Raw genomic sequence first — 13,840 nt, forward strand, 5'->3', positions numbered from 1 at the left:
GAACCTCTCAGAAGAAATATTTGTCTCCTTGAGGACTGTTTCTCTGTAAGGAGAAATTCACCGTACACACAATTTCGATAATATGGGTCTGACCATAGAAACAATTTGACCTTTAATTCCTCAATTAATACTATTTGATATGAATACTTCAATTTCTCTAAACCCCTTCTTTAATTTTTTAAGTATTCTATTTGGTGACTATATTCACCAGTGTTAAAAAATTTTCCCACAGGCCAGGGAAAATCCTCAGGTATTTGAATGCAGTCCTCTCAACAGGGTAAGCATGATGGATAAAAAGAGGTACTGTAGCTCAGTTTACTTTCCAAGCATAAGAAAGCTGCAAATTTTATTACAGACTGGAATACAGATTGGAAAGACATACAATGGCAAATGAACAAAGGAGTTCACCCACAGACTGCAATAAAGCAGAGAAGTGGAGCTAGCCCTTTAGCTGATGAAAACTTACTGTGTTTTAAAAGCTGTAACCCCAGTACCATTTCCACCAAGTACAGGGCTGACTTTTTCACTATAAATGTGAACAATCCATGTGCCTAAAGTGATTTTTTTCCATGACTACTAGTGATCCTAACAGGTTTTAAGGAAGCTCTCTATTTTAATTCTGATCATCCTTGAAAGCATGGCACATACAATTGTGAGCTGGCAGAGTGTAATTTAGCATAGGATGGCACATAAAAATTCAAAGGAAGAAAAAAAAATAATATGAACGTTGGGAAGGAGGAAAATGTTGGCAGGAGGAAAACACTAAAATTAACTGTCAAACAAAAGATGTAAAAGCCTAAATAGTGACCCTTGCATATGCTGTGATGAGTACAAATTGAAAACCAACCCCCATGATAGAAACAAGAAACTTTTCCTTGTAGAATATGAAATTGTTGAAATCTCAAGTTAATTTGACAGGACCACTTTGGCTGGACCACATTCAAGCTGAACACTAAAAAGCCTACAACATCAAAGCTTAGCATTGGAAGAATCATTGCACACCTGGCAAGGAGTGAAAACAAGGTCTGTGCAATATAATTAGAAAATGGATATAAGATTTCAAGGGTTTTTTTTTAATTTACATCTGCTGCATTAAAATATCTAAAAGGCTGATTCCATGCTTCCCCTCTCACATTTTCCACATGGTCAGGTCTGTAGAGAGAAAAATTTTTGCCAGTGTGGTTCCACAGTAGATTTCTTTCAAAAACCTGATTCTGGCATACACAAGGATTAAGATGAATAGTTCCTCCTAGAAGTTCTGCTCTTAAGCATCAAGTTTAAGCAGAAATAACACTTCTGAGGCTCATAATACTTGGGTGGTGATATTATAAGGTTCCTTACAACTCTCAGAGCCACTTAAGAGACACTCAATTCAGTCAGTTCAGGTTTGTGTTCTGAAGTATTAAACTACCACAAGAGAATAACTGTTTTATCTCTTTAACCTTAACAATAAAATCTATTAAATACTAAATCCTTTTATTTTTTTTTAGGACATGGCTTAGTTAGTATGATGGTGTTGGGTTGATGCTTGGAATTGATGCTCTGAAAGACCGTTTCCAACTTTAATGATTCTATGATTTTACAATCCCGTAATTTTGCTCTAAAATATTAACCTGCTAGTAATGTTTGGTGGTCCAAATATTCAAATACCTATGCCAAGAGTAAACACAAGCATCATGTCCTCTCTTCAAAGTATTTTCAGCCCTCCAGGTGACTGTCAGAGTTGTGAGGAGTTAACTCCTTAGTTGAAATGTTCTTTCTGGAACCAACACAGTTTCTGAAGTTAAATGTCACTTTTCCTGAGTGAACTTCCAAAACTGCCTTACACAGCAATGCTCAGTTGTAAATCAAATTTCCCAAAAATCACACACACACACAAAATTGTTTTAAATAGCAAGAAGCCATGAGCTTCTGAGCAATGAAGTAATTCATAAGAATCATTCATGATAATACTTTAATTCTGAGGAAATGCAGACTATTAAAAGGCATTCCACACATGGCAGTGATGCTTTCCAGAAATAAAACTCAAAGTTGTAAGGTCCAGCTGCTACATATGGTAAGTTTGTAATAGCTGCAGCTCAAGCCAGAACTATACCTTCACTCTATTTATTTTAATAAGTTTTCCTTTTCCAAACTGACTTTATGGGAACGAATGCCTAATTTCTGTTGTTGCAGAGGAGCAAGGAGGGGAGGCAAAGAAATGGAGCAGAAAGAGAAGCCATCCTTCCTTTTCATGTGCTGCTTCTCATGACATGAATAATCTGCACATATTCTGTCTTTGTAACATGGGGAAAACAGCAAAATCCTAATTTGCACCTACAATAGGAAATCTGATTGTATGTGGTTCCCATTACCATGGTCATCTTCAAACAGGCAATGCCTACAAATACCAGGAAAATTTTACACTTTTATCAGATAAAGAAGGTGGAAAAAAAGAAAAAAGCAGATCTCATATTGCAAATAATTCCAATTTATGTTTTTTTGTTGGGAAAGGTTTTTTTATATTCACCAGAAAACCCAAACACAACTTTAGATATAATTTATACCACTTGCACATGGTCTGCTTTACAAAAGTCTGCTGAGAACAGTAGTGTCTCCTTATATTATTCATAATGGCACCTGAAGTTGTTACTCCCATGAATAAAAACACCAAAGAACTTGAATAAAAAGAGATACTTGCCAAATTAACCAGGGAAAACACAGGCACATGGGTAGAAACAGACAGTAAATTTGGTACAGTTTAATGTGAAACAGTTCCTGTCACATTAATATTTATTCCTCAAATCATTAAGTAATAGACTGTGTGAAGATAATGCCATATACCTGGGGACAGGGGAGAGCACAAAGCAGATTGATAAAACTGGTTACTTCAGTAGCATTATCTTTTAATCACTTTCACCTATTTCAATTTTTCTCTCTCTTTCTTAGGACAAGAACTTCCTGTTAATGCTGGAAAAGTTTCCCCATATAGAGAGTAACTCTTAAATGAAAGAGTATGCAAGAGGAAACCAACCAGGTAGCCTTTTGTGACGTGTATATTTATCACTATTATATACTTAGAAAGAAGTTAGTTTGAGCAGTGAACTGATTGATTGGTTGATTGGGCTTATTGATTATGTACACAGTTACAATGGAAATATAATCCTGATTTTTTTTTATTTTTTTTTTTTTTTTTGGTGAATTTGGTTGGATTGTGCACATCAAAATTGACACCTAGACCACCTTAAGTTTTATTATAACTTTTGTTAACAAAAGCAAATGAAAAATTAAAATAAACCAGTCATCTGTAAATTTCATTTCATGTTTAAAATAGGACAATATTTACCAGCTTCTTTACACTGAGACCAACCAATAATTTTTCAAAGGTGCTTAAACCCAGTTTTCCAGTATGAGACACATTTAGTAAGATTTAACGTACTAAACTCTATATGCACTGTAAAAAAATATTCTCTGCACACTTCAGTGATACAATATTTCACAGTTTGATTAAAATATTTCCATAGTAGTTTCTACTTTAAAAGACTGTATGTGCACAGTATGTGCTATGGGACACATAGCACTAAATAAAAGGGAAAACCACTTAATTTTAGTCCATGCCCACTTTGTGGCACAGTTAAGCCAAAACACTCTGCTTTTATTTTTCAGTCAATGGAGAAAGGGAAAAGGAAGAATGCCTATCATTCCAGTCTCAGACAGAGATATTATAATCACATATCTTGATCCCATATGCAAGGAAGGTGGGATCAGTCCAGCCGAAGAGTTGACACTATCAGTTGACTGCTTACCAACTTCCAGACCTAGAGTTCTTAAGACACTCACTCTCTCACAACACCAGGCTCCACCACTTAGAGTAACAAATATCTATGAAGTAAAAATATGATTTTTCAGATTTGGTATGTAGAGCTGCACATTGATAGAAATTCCATGGGAAGACTATCCACAGGTAGGAAGCACCTGTTAGATCATAGCATTATTTCTTGGCTTCTTTCTTGTGGCAGGTACTCCTATCATCTCACTGCCCCAAATGCAGTTCATTTTAAAGCTATATAGAGAGGCAAACTGTTTTGGAGCCTATATTGAGACATTTCCAAATCCTTACTTTCCTCAAAAAAAAGGAAACTGAATGGAAGGTGTCTATTAGTGTCACACTTGACCACCAGTCTGTTGTTAAAAACCCGTTCAATTTGCTATTATTATTACTTTCAACAGGCAAATGGTATTCAAGTTTATCTGAGTAGTCATGTTGGAATAATATGGTAGAAATATACTATTAGTATAGATTAAATCACTTCTTTATGAGAATTATATGAGAGCTTTTCTTCCTTATAATTGTGCAACTGAAGTGCACTCAGTACTAGCCTAACTTAACACACCTATTTTTATTTTAAGTTTTCTGTGAAAATGTTAAAAATCTGAGCATTTGAAGCTGGGATTTTAACTTCTTACTGGATACTTATACATAGCCATCTACAAATTCCAAATACTCAGATTGTCCCATATAGAACTCTAAGAGCCAGAAGTGCCCAGTAGAGTTAATAGAGCAAAGCCTCTTTACGTATCTAATTTTAGGCCCCTAAGTTCATTGGCAGTAGAGAAATGGCTGATACTGCAATTGTTGTACATTCTCCTTGAATTTGATTTTGCTCCCAGAAGACCTGCAGAATCAGACCACAATGCATTAAACAGGAGTCTCCTATCAGAACAAAAAAAAAAGAGCATGCATAAAAGTGAATTGAGGAATAAGAATAAATGTGTGTTTGCTGTAAAAATATTGCTAAATATGAGCAAAAAGTGCCATACACTACTGCTGCTGTACTTAGTTACATGTTTGGCTGCAAGTGCTTTAGATAAACTCCAACATCTGGTTTCCTGTGTATCTGATTTGAAACAATCAGCACTCAAAATGCCCTAATGCTGACTTTATTTGTTGTACATTCTTTTGTTTAGATAAGCCTGCAGGCCAAATTACACACTGACTTACACCCCATGGAACCATAATCAGTCATTACATGTCTAATGGGACAACACAGAGATGTAAACGAATACCAACACATAATTTAAAATCACAAAGGCATGCAGTACTGGAAAAAATGCAAGGAGAAAACATACTTTTGAATGCGTATGAAGATGCTGTTACCTACCTGACTGCCTGAACATCCTTGTAAGACCTAGCAAAGGAGAAGGATGCAATATACTCAGAAAAAAAACAACCCAAAAAACACACACTGAAAATTTAATGAAGTATCATACTTAAGAAAAAGGACACGCAGTACAGAATCAACTTATTTTTGTTATATGAAACAGATTAGCTTAAATATTCAGCTGAATATTTTGTATGTGATAACTTGCAGGACGAGCAAGCTTCCATACCACTGAACCTGTGTAATGCTTGGCAAGAACTGACAAGTAGGTTTGTTGATAGACTCGAAAAAGTGGTCAGGAACCAACTGCACAAAGGGTTGTAAGTACCTCCTTATACACAGATATGACCTGTCAGAAGATAATTGGAGATTAATGGAGCATATTAGAGAAGAATGCAGTGTTGGTGCCACTCACTATCTGTTCAGATAGAAAGATATGATTTGCATTGCACTCAGTTCAGTCCCTTTCAAGAACATTTAAGTTAAAGGACTTCCCTTGCCTGATTTCATCTGAGCAAATTAATTCTTTTTAAATGCCTATTGACTGCAACAAAAGAATTAATAATCAACTAAAAACATAGAGAAAACTGAAAAAGAAGAGCTGCTAATGTAACTATTGTGACATTTATATTTCTGGATGTGTTATGCTCAGGGTTGTTTCACAGTTTTCCTCAGGGGAATGTCCCTCAATAGAAAGCTGGAGGAAGCTGTTTTCAGTTCCTTGTTAGAGCAGCAAGAAAATACTTTTACCAAAAAAACCCATCAGCTAGGTTTTGGGGTTTTTTTAACTAAACAGTGCTAAATGCAGATAGCTGTGAGTGGACTGTAGTTGTTTGACTACCATCATTTAGAGATACTGCATGCCAGTCAATAACATCAATATTCACTACATGGCTAGGTATGTGTGAATGCTTGTAATTACCGCCTGGGTGCTTCCCTCTGGCCTCCTTACCTTTTGTAGAAGAAAGGAAACAGCATTTCATGAGTACATTCTACTCTACCAGCCAAATACCTTTCCCAGGCATACACACAGCATGCCCTTAGAGCCCCTGCTTGTTAAAACAGAAATTACTTCTAAGGACTTTTGCCCTTCCATCTTACTGAGCCAAATAGACCAGAAAATCCCAAAGGCTGGGAACCCAGAGAAACAGAGAGCCTATAAACTGAACTTGAAAGGGGGTTCTCGTTCTCAAGCTATAGAAATATCCCATCTTGTAAGAGCTGTTTTTTAAGCTCTATTTGTGTGTATTTCAGGTAGCTAACCCTTCCCAGGTGTCTATGGGAATATAGAAATGAAGACTGATATATTTGTTTTAACATTTTTCTCTTGAGCTCTCTTTCTGAAAAAAAAGAAAAAGAAAAAAAAAAGTACTTTTTTTGTTATGAAAGCTTTTTCTCTTCAACACAAAATGCAGGCTGACGATCAGAATCAAATATTTGTGGTTAAAGTAGACAGTAATAAGGGGTAAGGTCTGGCAAGGACTAGAAAACAGATTTTTCCCAGTTAGCAGAGGAAAAGCAGCATTCAAAGAAACAGACAGAGTGAATTGCACAGAAGTGCCACATGACAGTAGCAGAGTTGTGATAGCAATAAAAAAACCACATCAATAAGTGGCATCAATAGGAAAAAGGCACATTTGTCCAAAGGAAAGCACCTACCCATCTATCTTGCCTAAAGACTTCCCAGCCTTTGAGGTGTCCTCCAAGTAAGGACAGCAGGCACTCCATGTACTCTGGTATCTCCTAGCAAAAAGCTGTCTTGGGACATGTTTTTGTTACCAGCTTAGCTCCATGATCAACATGAAATCCCTATATATCCTTCCTCTCCTGTTTCTTTTTGCAGGCTTACTAGTTTAACATTATGTAGTCTTCCATTAAACATTCCAATAACTGAGCAATTCTGCAGTCACAGCTTTCTGCAGAGCAGTTCCAGTTCTGCCACAGCAGTTTACATCTGCCATGAACACTTGGTGGCTGAAAGAGTACGGAGCAAGTTGGTGACATTCATTGTCAGCAATGAGCTGACATCAAGCCCAAATGCTGCCAGAACCAGTCCAGAAGGATTATAAACACCTTCAGGCAAGTATCTAACAAGACAAACTGTACTCAGTTCATGTCAAGAAACAAGTCTTCAATGTTCTACAGCAAAGTATTTTGACTTATTTCAACACCAAAAAGTATTTCTCTTAACTGAAGCCTCATTCTGTTCCTTTGCTTATCTGACACAATCCTTGTGCCCACAGATATTTTGAATTTGTTTTCAGAGTCAAGAGATACCATCTACAGCTTGTGAAAATGTTCAGAGATCAGCTCTCCATAACAAAATCCATCACTACATTTGACTTTTAAGACTAGTAATACTTTACTGTTAGTTCAATTATTCTGAAAAATAGTAAGAACAAGAGGAATAAGACAAAAATAGCTTTGAAAGTGATCCTTCATCATTGCTTTGCCTTTTTTTTTTTCTTTTTTCCTATTGAAGGACAAGAAGAACTTGACCTTAACATGAAACAATTAATAGCCAGTGAAATGTAATTTGGCAGCTTGTTAGCTCTGCAAGGAAAGCTCTTAACACATACAAACTCTTAGAATTACACATAGGGAATGTATCATGTAATATAAATATATAGAGTTACTTTCCATTATGGGATTCAGAACTGTTATTATAGTAAAAATATTTATTTTATAAAGGAAGTGCAGTTTTAGTGTGGCTATTAAGGAAAATAAACCAGTTTGAAAATGCTTTTATTTTTCATGACTGTTAATGGTCAATGCATACAAATTGCAATGACAGTAAAATTAGAAACATCTTCAGAATTGTTGTCAATGTTTTGACTCACAAGGACACAAACACCAATTATTGTAATTAAAGTGAAATATGCCACAATTATTTGCTGGTCTAATACAGTTCTTTGCATCACACAACTGAATCTTTGTCAAACTATTTCCCATTGACTAAGAATTAATCATGAATTCAAGGCATACAACATTGTTATCAATCTCTTTTTTCTGTACTGACTGGAAAAATGCTGTAAATTAAAGTAAAACTTAATACTACAGGAAACAATTGAAATAGCTGTCCTAAAATTCAAAGCAAGTTCAGTAAGATATTTTGAATAATCTCATAATCTTTACTACGGTAAAACAAAACTATTCCTACTTCAAGATCCAGCTTCATCATCTGGTACATTCATGGTGAAAAGAAACAGCATATTATGGGAGTGTTCCTTTCTTATTTTAAATACATTTGCTCTGAACATTTGCTTGCTAAACAGTGACTGTGAAGATATTTAGGGTAGGGCAGTAATTTGGTTAAAAATCTAAACTACCTCTACTAATAAAGGGATTCAAAATACCCATTGTTATTTGTACCTAATACAACAAAAATATTGAATAAATATCATAATCAAAATCATAAAGTTTGAACTGTAATGACTTAAAAGCACTAAATAATTTATCATCCTAGAAGATCCACCCTGAATCTCTTTAGCTTGATTTTCCTCACAGTAGATTTCGCACAACTTTGCTGCTGCCAAAGTGCTAAGAAAGACTTCTGAGGAAAGCAATGTCTTCCTGTGTCTAGAGACAAGAGCCCACCTGACCTGAGTCTGCCACAGGGAGGTTGGACTTTGAATACAAGTAAAGGCTTTTGTTCCCAAACCATTGCTATTGCATTCAAACACTAGGTTAGAATAGAACAAGTAATCCTGCCTCTACCTTTGCCTCAGGTAAAATCAGATATACAGGCTATATCAAGAAGATTTAAGACTTGGTTCCTTCAGCCATGATTTGAAATAACCATTTTGTTTTGTCCATTAAACGTAGTCAAAATGGATGATTCACTATATGCTTTTGGTAAATGTAAGTGGAGTGATAGCAGGATCCCATCCATGGTCATTCATATGCAAATATGCTTGGAGTGCATATTTGAATAACTGCTAAAAAAGACGTGGATTTTTCCAGTATCCAATAAAACCAGATCAGGATGAAGAACTGTATTACACACTGCCTGGTCTCCAACAGAGGTGAAGAGCAGATGTAGAAGGACAGGACATACATACAGTGAGTGCTACCTTCACAGAGAACTTCCTGTGGTCTTGTCTCAGTTTAGTGGTCAGAGCAAACCAAAAACCAGAGGACAGCATTGCTCTGTGTTACCATCCCTCCCCAGGGAAGATAAAGTGGAAATAAGGAAAAGAGATTGGTAAAAAAAGAGGTTATAAGTTAAAACTAGAACAGCTTTACTGGAACAGGGAAGGGATCCTTCAGGGTTGCGCCCTGTATCCCTCAGGGTTCTGAGTACCCTCCCTCTAGATCCTCATAGTCATCCCATAAAATTAGCCTGCCCCCCCTCAAACCATCATAGGTCTGCAGCTCTGGTATTTTCCAAATCTGAAGTGGTATCCAATAATTATTGTGGGGTTTTCTTATTTAGTAAATCTATTGATACTGAGCTGACAATACATTAAAATTTATTAACACCCATTTTACTACAGATCTGAACTTGCACTCACCCAGCAAATGGAAAATTAATGAAGTGAATCATTTTGATAATATTAATAGCCTCAAATGCTGTTAATATTGCTATATAGAAAAATGCAACACTAGTGATGCACCATGTCAAAACTCTAGAGAGCTAGGGTATAAATAACATCTATATTTTCACTGCCATGTGGACTCTTGGTATCATAAACTCTACTAACTGTTGTACACAAGACTTTTGGAGATTTACTTTATCCCAGTAGGGAAAAATTAACACCTTGTTCCTCATTTTCCTCACTGCCACCCCACCTTCCTTTTTAGTTATACCTTTGTGCAGGTACTTCCTCACCCTGAGCATTGACTGTTTTTCTATTGGAGCAACACCCTCAAACTCATGCCTTACGACTTGGCCTTCAAATTCTTAAATAACTGAATGCTCTCTTATCCAGATTTGGATATGGTGCTTTTATAATCTAGGAACAGATTTAAAATAGGTTGAATTCACAAGTGAAGGGAATATCTTGCTGCTGGGTTCAAAGTACTGACCAATTCCAACTTTGCAGAAATTATTATAACACTGAGGTTTGCTAACATGGCACCAAAGCACCCTCTAGACAAGGACGTGCTTCCCTTATGCTCAGCTCTAAACATCATTCTCATCTGGTGTTACAAGAGATTCACAACTGAAGTCTTATCTCTCTCCTCTTCCACTCCAAGTCCTGATAGATTGGCAGTGAGCACAACCTACTCAGTTACTTGCAGCTGAACAGGTTAAAAGAAAGCTGGACCATAAGGTCCATTGGAGGACCATAAGGATGCTTGGGAGGGGAAATATAGAGATGAAGAGGAGAGCAGGGATCTCCTAAAGTCTTATTCTGAATTAAATTATTTAAAAGAGTAAGCAGCAAACTTCTTCAAATTAATCTGTTTTTTGAAATTGCTACTGATACAGACTTCATGGACAACAACCTAAAATTCCTTGCTCTCCTGTCTCCCTGGAACAGGCTGCCCAGGGGGGTTGTGGAGTCTCCTTCACTGGAGACATTCAAAACCTGCCTGGACACGTTCCTAGGCGATGTACTCTAGGTGGCCCTGCTCTGGCAGGGGGGGTTGGACTAGATGATCTTTCGAGGTCCCTTCCAACCCCTAGGATTCTATGATTCTATGATTTATGCGAGGTTCAATATCTATTTTTCCCTTCAGTTTATTTCCACTCCAGCCTGTCCATGTTTGAGTTTGGCATTTACCATAATGCATTTATCTAGCAAAAACCATCTTGACCCCTTTAAAGACACTTGAGCAGTCTGCAGCTGTAAATTGAGGATCTCTACCAGGCAAAGTAATTCCCTATAAAACCATCACTATCTTAACACAAGTCGATCTCTATAAGCTTGTCATGGTTTAAGATTTATCCCAGTAAACCTTAAGTTGCTGAGCCCCCACGTACACCCAAATCCAGCACATGGTTTCTCTCTTTCTTTCACAAGGTTTCAGAAACAGCAACCAATCTGAGCCCTTCAAATAAATAGCAAGAGCAACTTGTAGACTTCTATCTAGGGCTGCCGGCACACACTTGATGATGGCTCACTCAGCACAAACTAATCTGGGATAGATTCAGGTCAACTTGACCTGAAATGGATCTTAATTGAGTCAGTACAACCAGGTCTAGAGTGTCCCATTGCCACAGCCTGATTCACCCCATTAAAAACAGAAGGAAAAAGCCACTAGCAACAAATACTGGCATTATGCTGCTTACGATTTTTTATTTTTTTTTAATACTGGAATCAAGTTCTGAGAACTCAGCAAAATGTAATATTTAAAGAAAAACAAATGGATCCAAAGGGTCAGGACACTGTTGCAGTTTACCTATCCATGAGGCTGATTGAGGACCAGGTTGTGTGCAATTTTGAAGTTCATGTCAACTACACACAATTCTATCTGTGAGACCACATGCTACAGACCACAGCAAGAATGAGGAAGAGGAAAACCAGGGAGTTTTTTTCACTTTATGGTGAATTTGCACTGCTGGAAGATATTTAATATAAAAACAATACATAATTAAAGTACATAATTATAAAAGCCAGCATTGCTTCAAATTTTGAAGATGGTTTATTTTCTGCTGCATTGGGTAGCACTGATCACACCTGTGTTTTTTCTCAATACAACAGAGGAAGGGTGCCCTATAGGACTTTCACCCACTCTAACATGGAAGGAAAAGCTAGAGAACTCCCTAATGGAGGGGGAAAACCAAAGAATTCCCATAGAAACTGTTGCCAAGTCAGCTGGAATATTAACTGCAAATTTCTCTGCAGGAAGAGTTTTTCCCAGAAACACATTTACTCACTTAGGGTTTCCAGCGAGTTTTATTTAAATAATAATGTTCTCCCGAAAGTGAACTGTTTTCCAGTTTTGCCACCTTCCCTTGTAAATGAATATATAAGCCACACAAAATATAACTTAAAGGAATGTTATATTTATATATCCCACTGAGAAGCTTTTTAACAATGGTTAGCATTTTATCCAGTATTACTATCAAATTCGGTGGTTTCTTCAGTTTTATTTAACAGAAAAGTCAGCTGAAAAGCAGATATCAATACCTCACTATAAATAAAGTCCAGTAACTTAATTATGCAAGAAAGGCTAAGAATTTTAAGCAAAACCACTCATAGGCATAAGCTTTTTACATCCTCAAAGTTTTCTCCTTACAACTTTGCATTCTATGAAAAAACAAGGTCAAATTGTTTCATCAGTTGTAATCAAACAATGCTAAAGAGCAGAATGTGGCCTAGTTTTAATCAATACAAATAAGCAGTCTTACTCACTTAGAAATTTATTAACTCTGATCAATAGACTTCATACAACAGCTGCACCAAATCAATGAACAACGCAACCTATACAGAACATTGCAAATGTTTGCTCATTAGGAAATTACTGTTGCTTCCCCTTTTCTTTCCAAAAAGATAACAATATTGCAAAAGATTGGTTTAGCCAAATATTCCAGTGCTAAAGGTGCACCAGTTGTATGTACACAGCAGATTACTGGACACTCCAAATTGAAGGGGAATCAGTTCCAGATGTTTTCCACTGATTAAGTCTAGCCCAAGCACAGCTAAGTAAATGACAAGCAGCTGCCTTTCCTTTTTGCAACAGACATAAAAAATAGTTTTAGGAGTCCTGACTAGCCCTAACTGGCAGACACATGGTGTAGTACCTATTTTCCTAGGTTTTCATCATTAACAAACACCATGGACAGTCTTCAGAGCAACTAATTTTTTTCACCTCCATTCTGTAAGATGTTATACTGACCAGAATTACCACAAAGAAATTCAACAACAAAACAGCACTTATCTTTGAATGCCTTAATTATGCATAACCCTAAGACACAGTTACTCTCATTCTATATACAGCTTTCTACTGAAGTAAAAATGAGGAGCTGCTGAGGGAAATAGAACTGTTTATTCTGGAAAAGGAGAGACTGAGGGGACACCTTGTTGCTGTCTACAACTCCCTGAAAAGAGATAGTAGTGAAGTGGGTGCTGGTCTCTTCTCCCAGGTAACTAGCAATATGCAAAGAAGTGGCCTCAATTTGCACCATGGGAAGTTTAGATCAGATATCAGAAAAAAAAGTATCTTTACTGAAAGAGGATTCCAGCATGGCAACAGGCTCCTCAGGGAAGTGGGGGAGTCACCATCCCTGCAGGTATTCAAAAGACATGTAGACATGGCACTTTGGGATATGGTTTAGTGGGCATGATGTCAGGTTGACAGATCATCTTGATAATCTTAGAGGTCTTTGCCAACCTTAATGATTATAGAATTCTATTCTGTGAAAACAGGAAAATAGGAAAATGTTAAGGTGGCACAAGATCAGATCATAACTTATCACTCCATTTCAAACAGGGTAGAAAAATACATTGATTTCGGTTCTCAGACACAGCACTCATGAGAAGAGCAGAAAGAATTATTCAAATGTGAAGAATCAACATAATACTAAATAAACACACTTTAAATGGAGGGATTCCTTCAGTATGCCACTTTCTGAAGGTTTCTTGAATCCTTGCAAAAAGAAAGATCATTGACAGGAATGTGTCAGGTTTTACCACATGCAGAGGTTGAAATCTATTTCCTAAATTTCTCTCCTGCTACCTATACTTAAACATACAGTGGGATTTATACCTGATAGTATTAAAGTGACAGAAACATGTAAAAGTCCCTTG

The 13,840-nt window shown here is 36.7% G+C and overlaps 1 protein-coding gene across 1 annotated transcript in view; it reads right to left on the reverse strand.

The window, feature by feature from the left end:
• KCNQ1 (potassium voltage-gated channel subfamily Q member 1) overlaps positions 1-13,840 on the reverse strand; it is a 476,140-nt gene that overhangs the window by 392,010 nt on the left and 70,290 nt on the right. The window lies entirely within an intron of this gene.

The sequence above is a fragment of the Heliangelus exortis genome, chromosome 1 (genome assembly GCF_036169615.1).
Source record: "Heliangelus exortis chromosome 1, bHelExo1.hap1, whole genome shotgun sequence".
Taxonomy (NCBI): Eukaryota; Metazoa; Chordata; class Aves; order Apodiformes; family Trochilidae; genus Heliangelus; species Heliangelus exortis.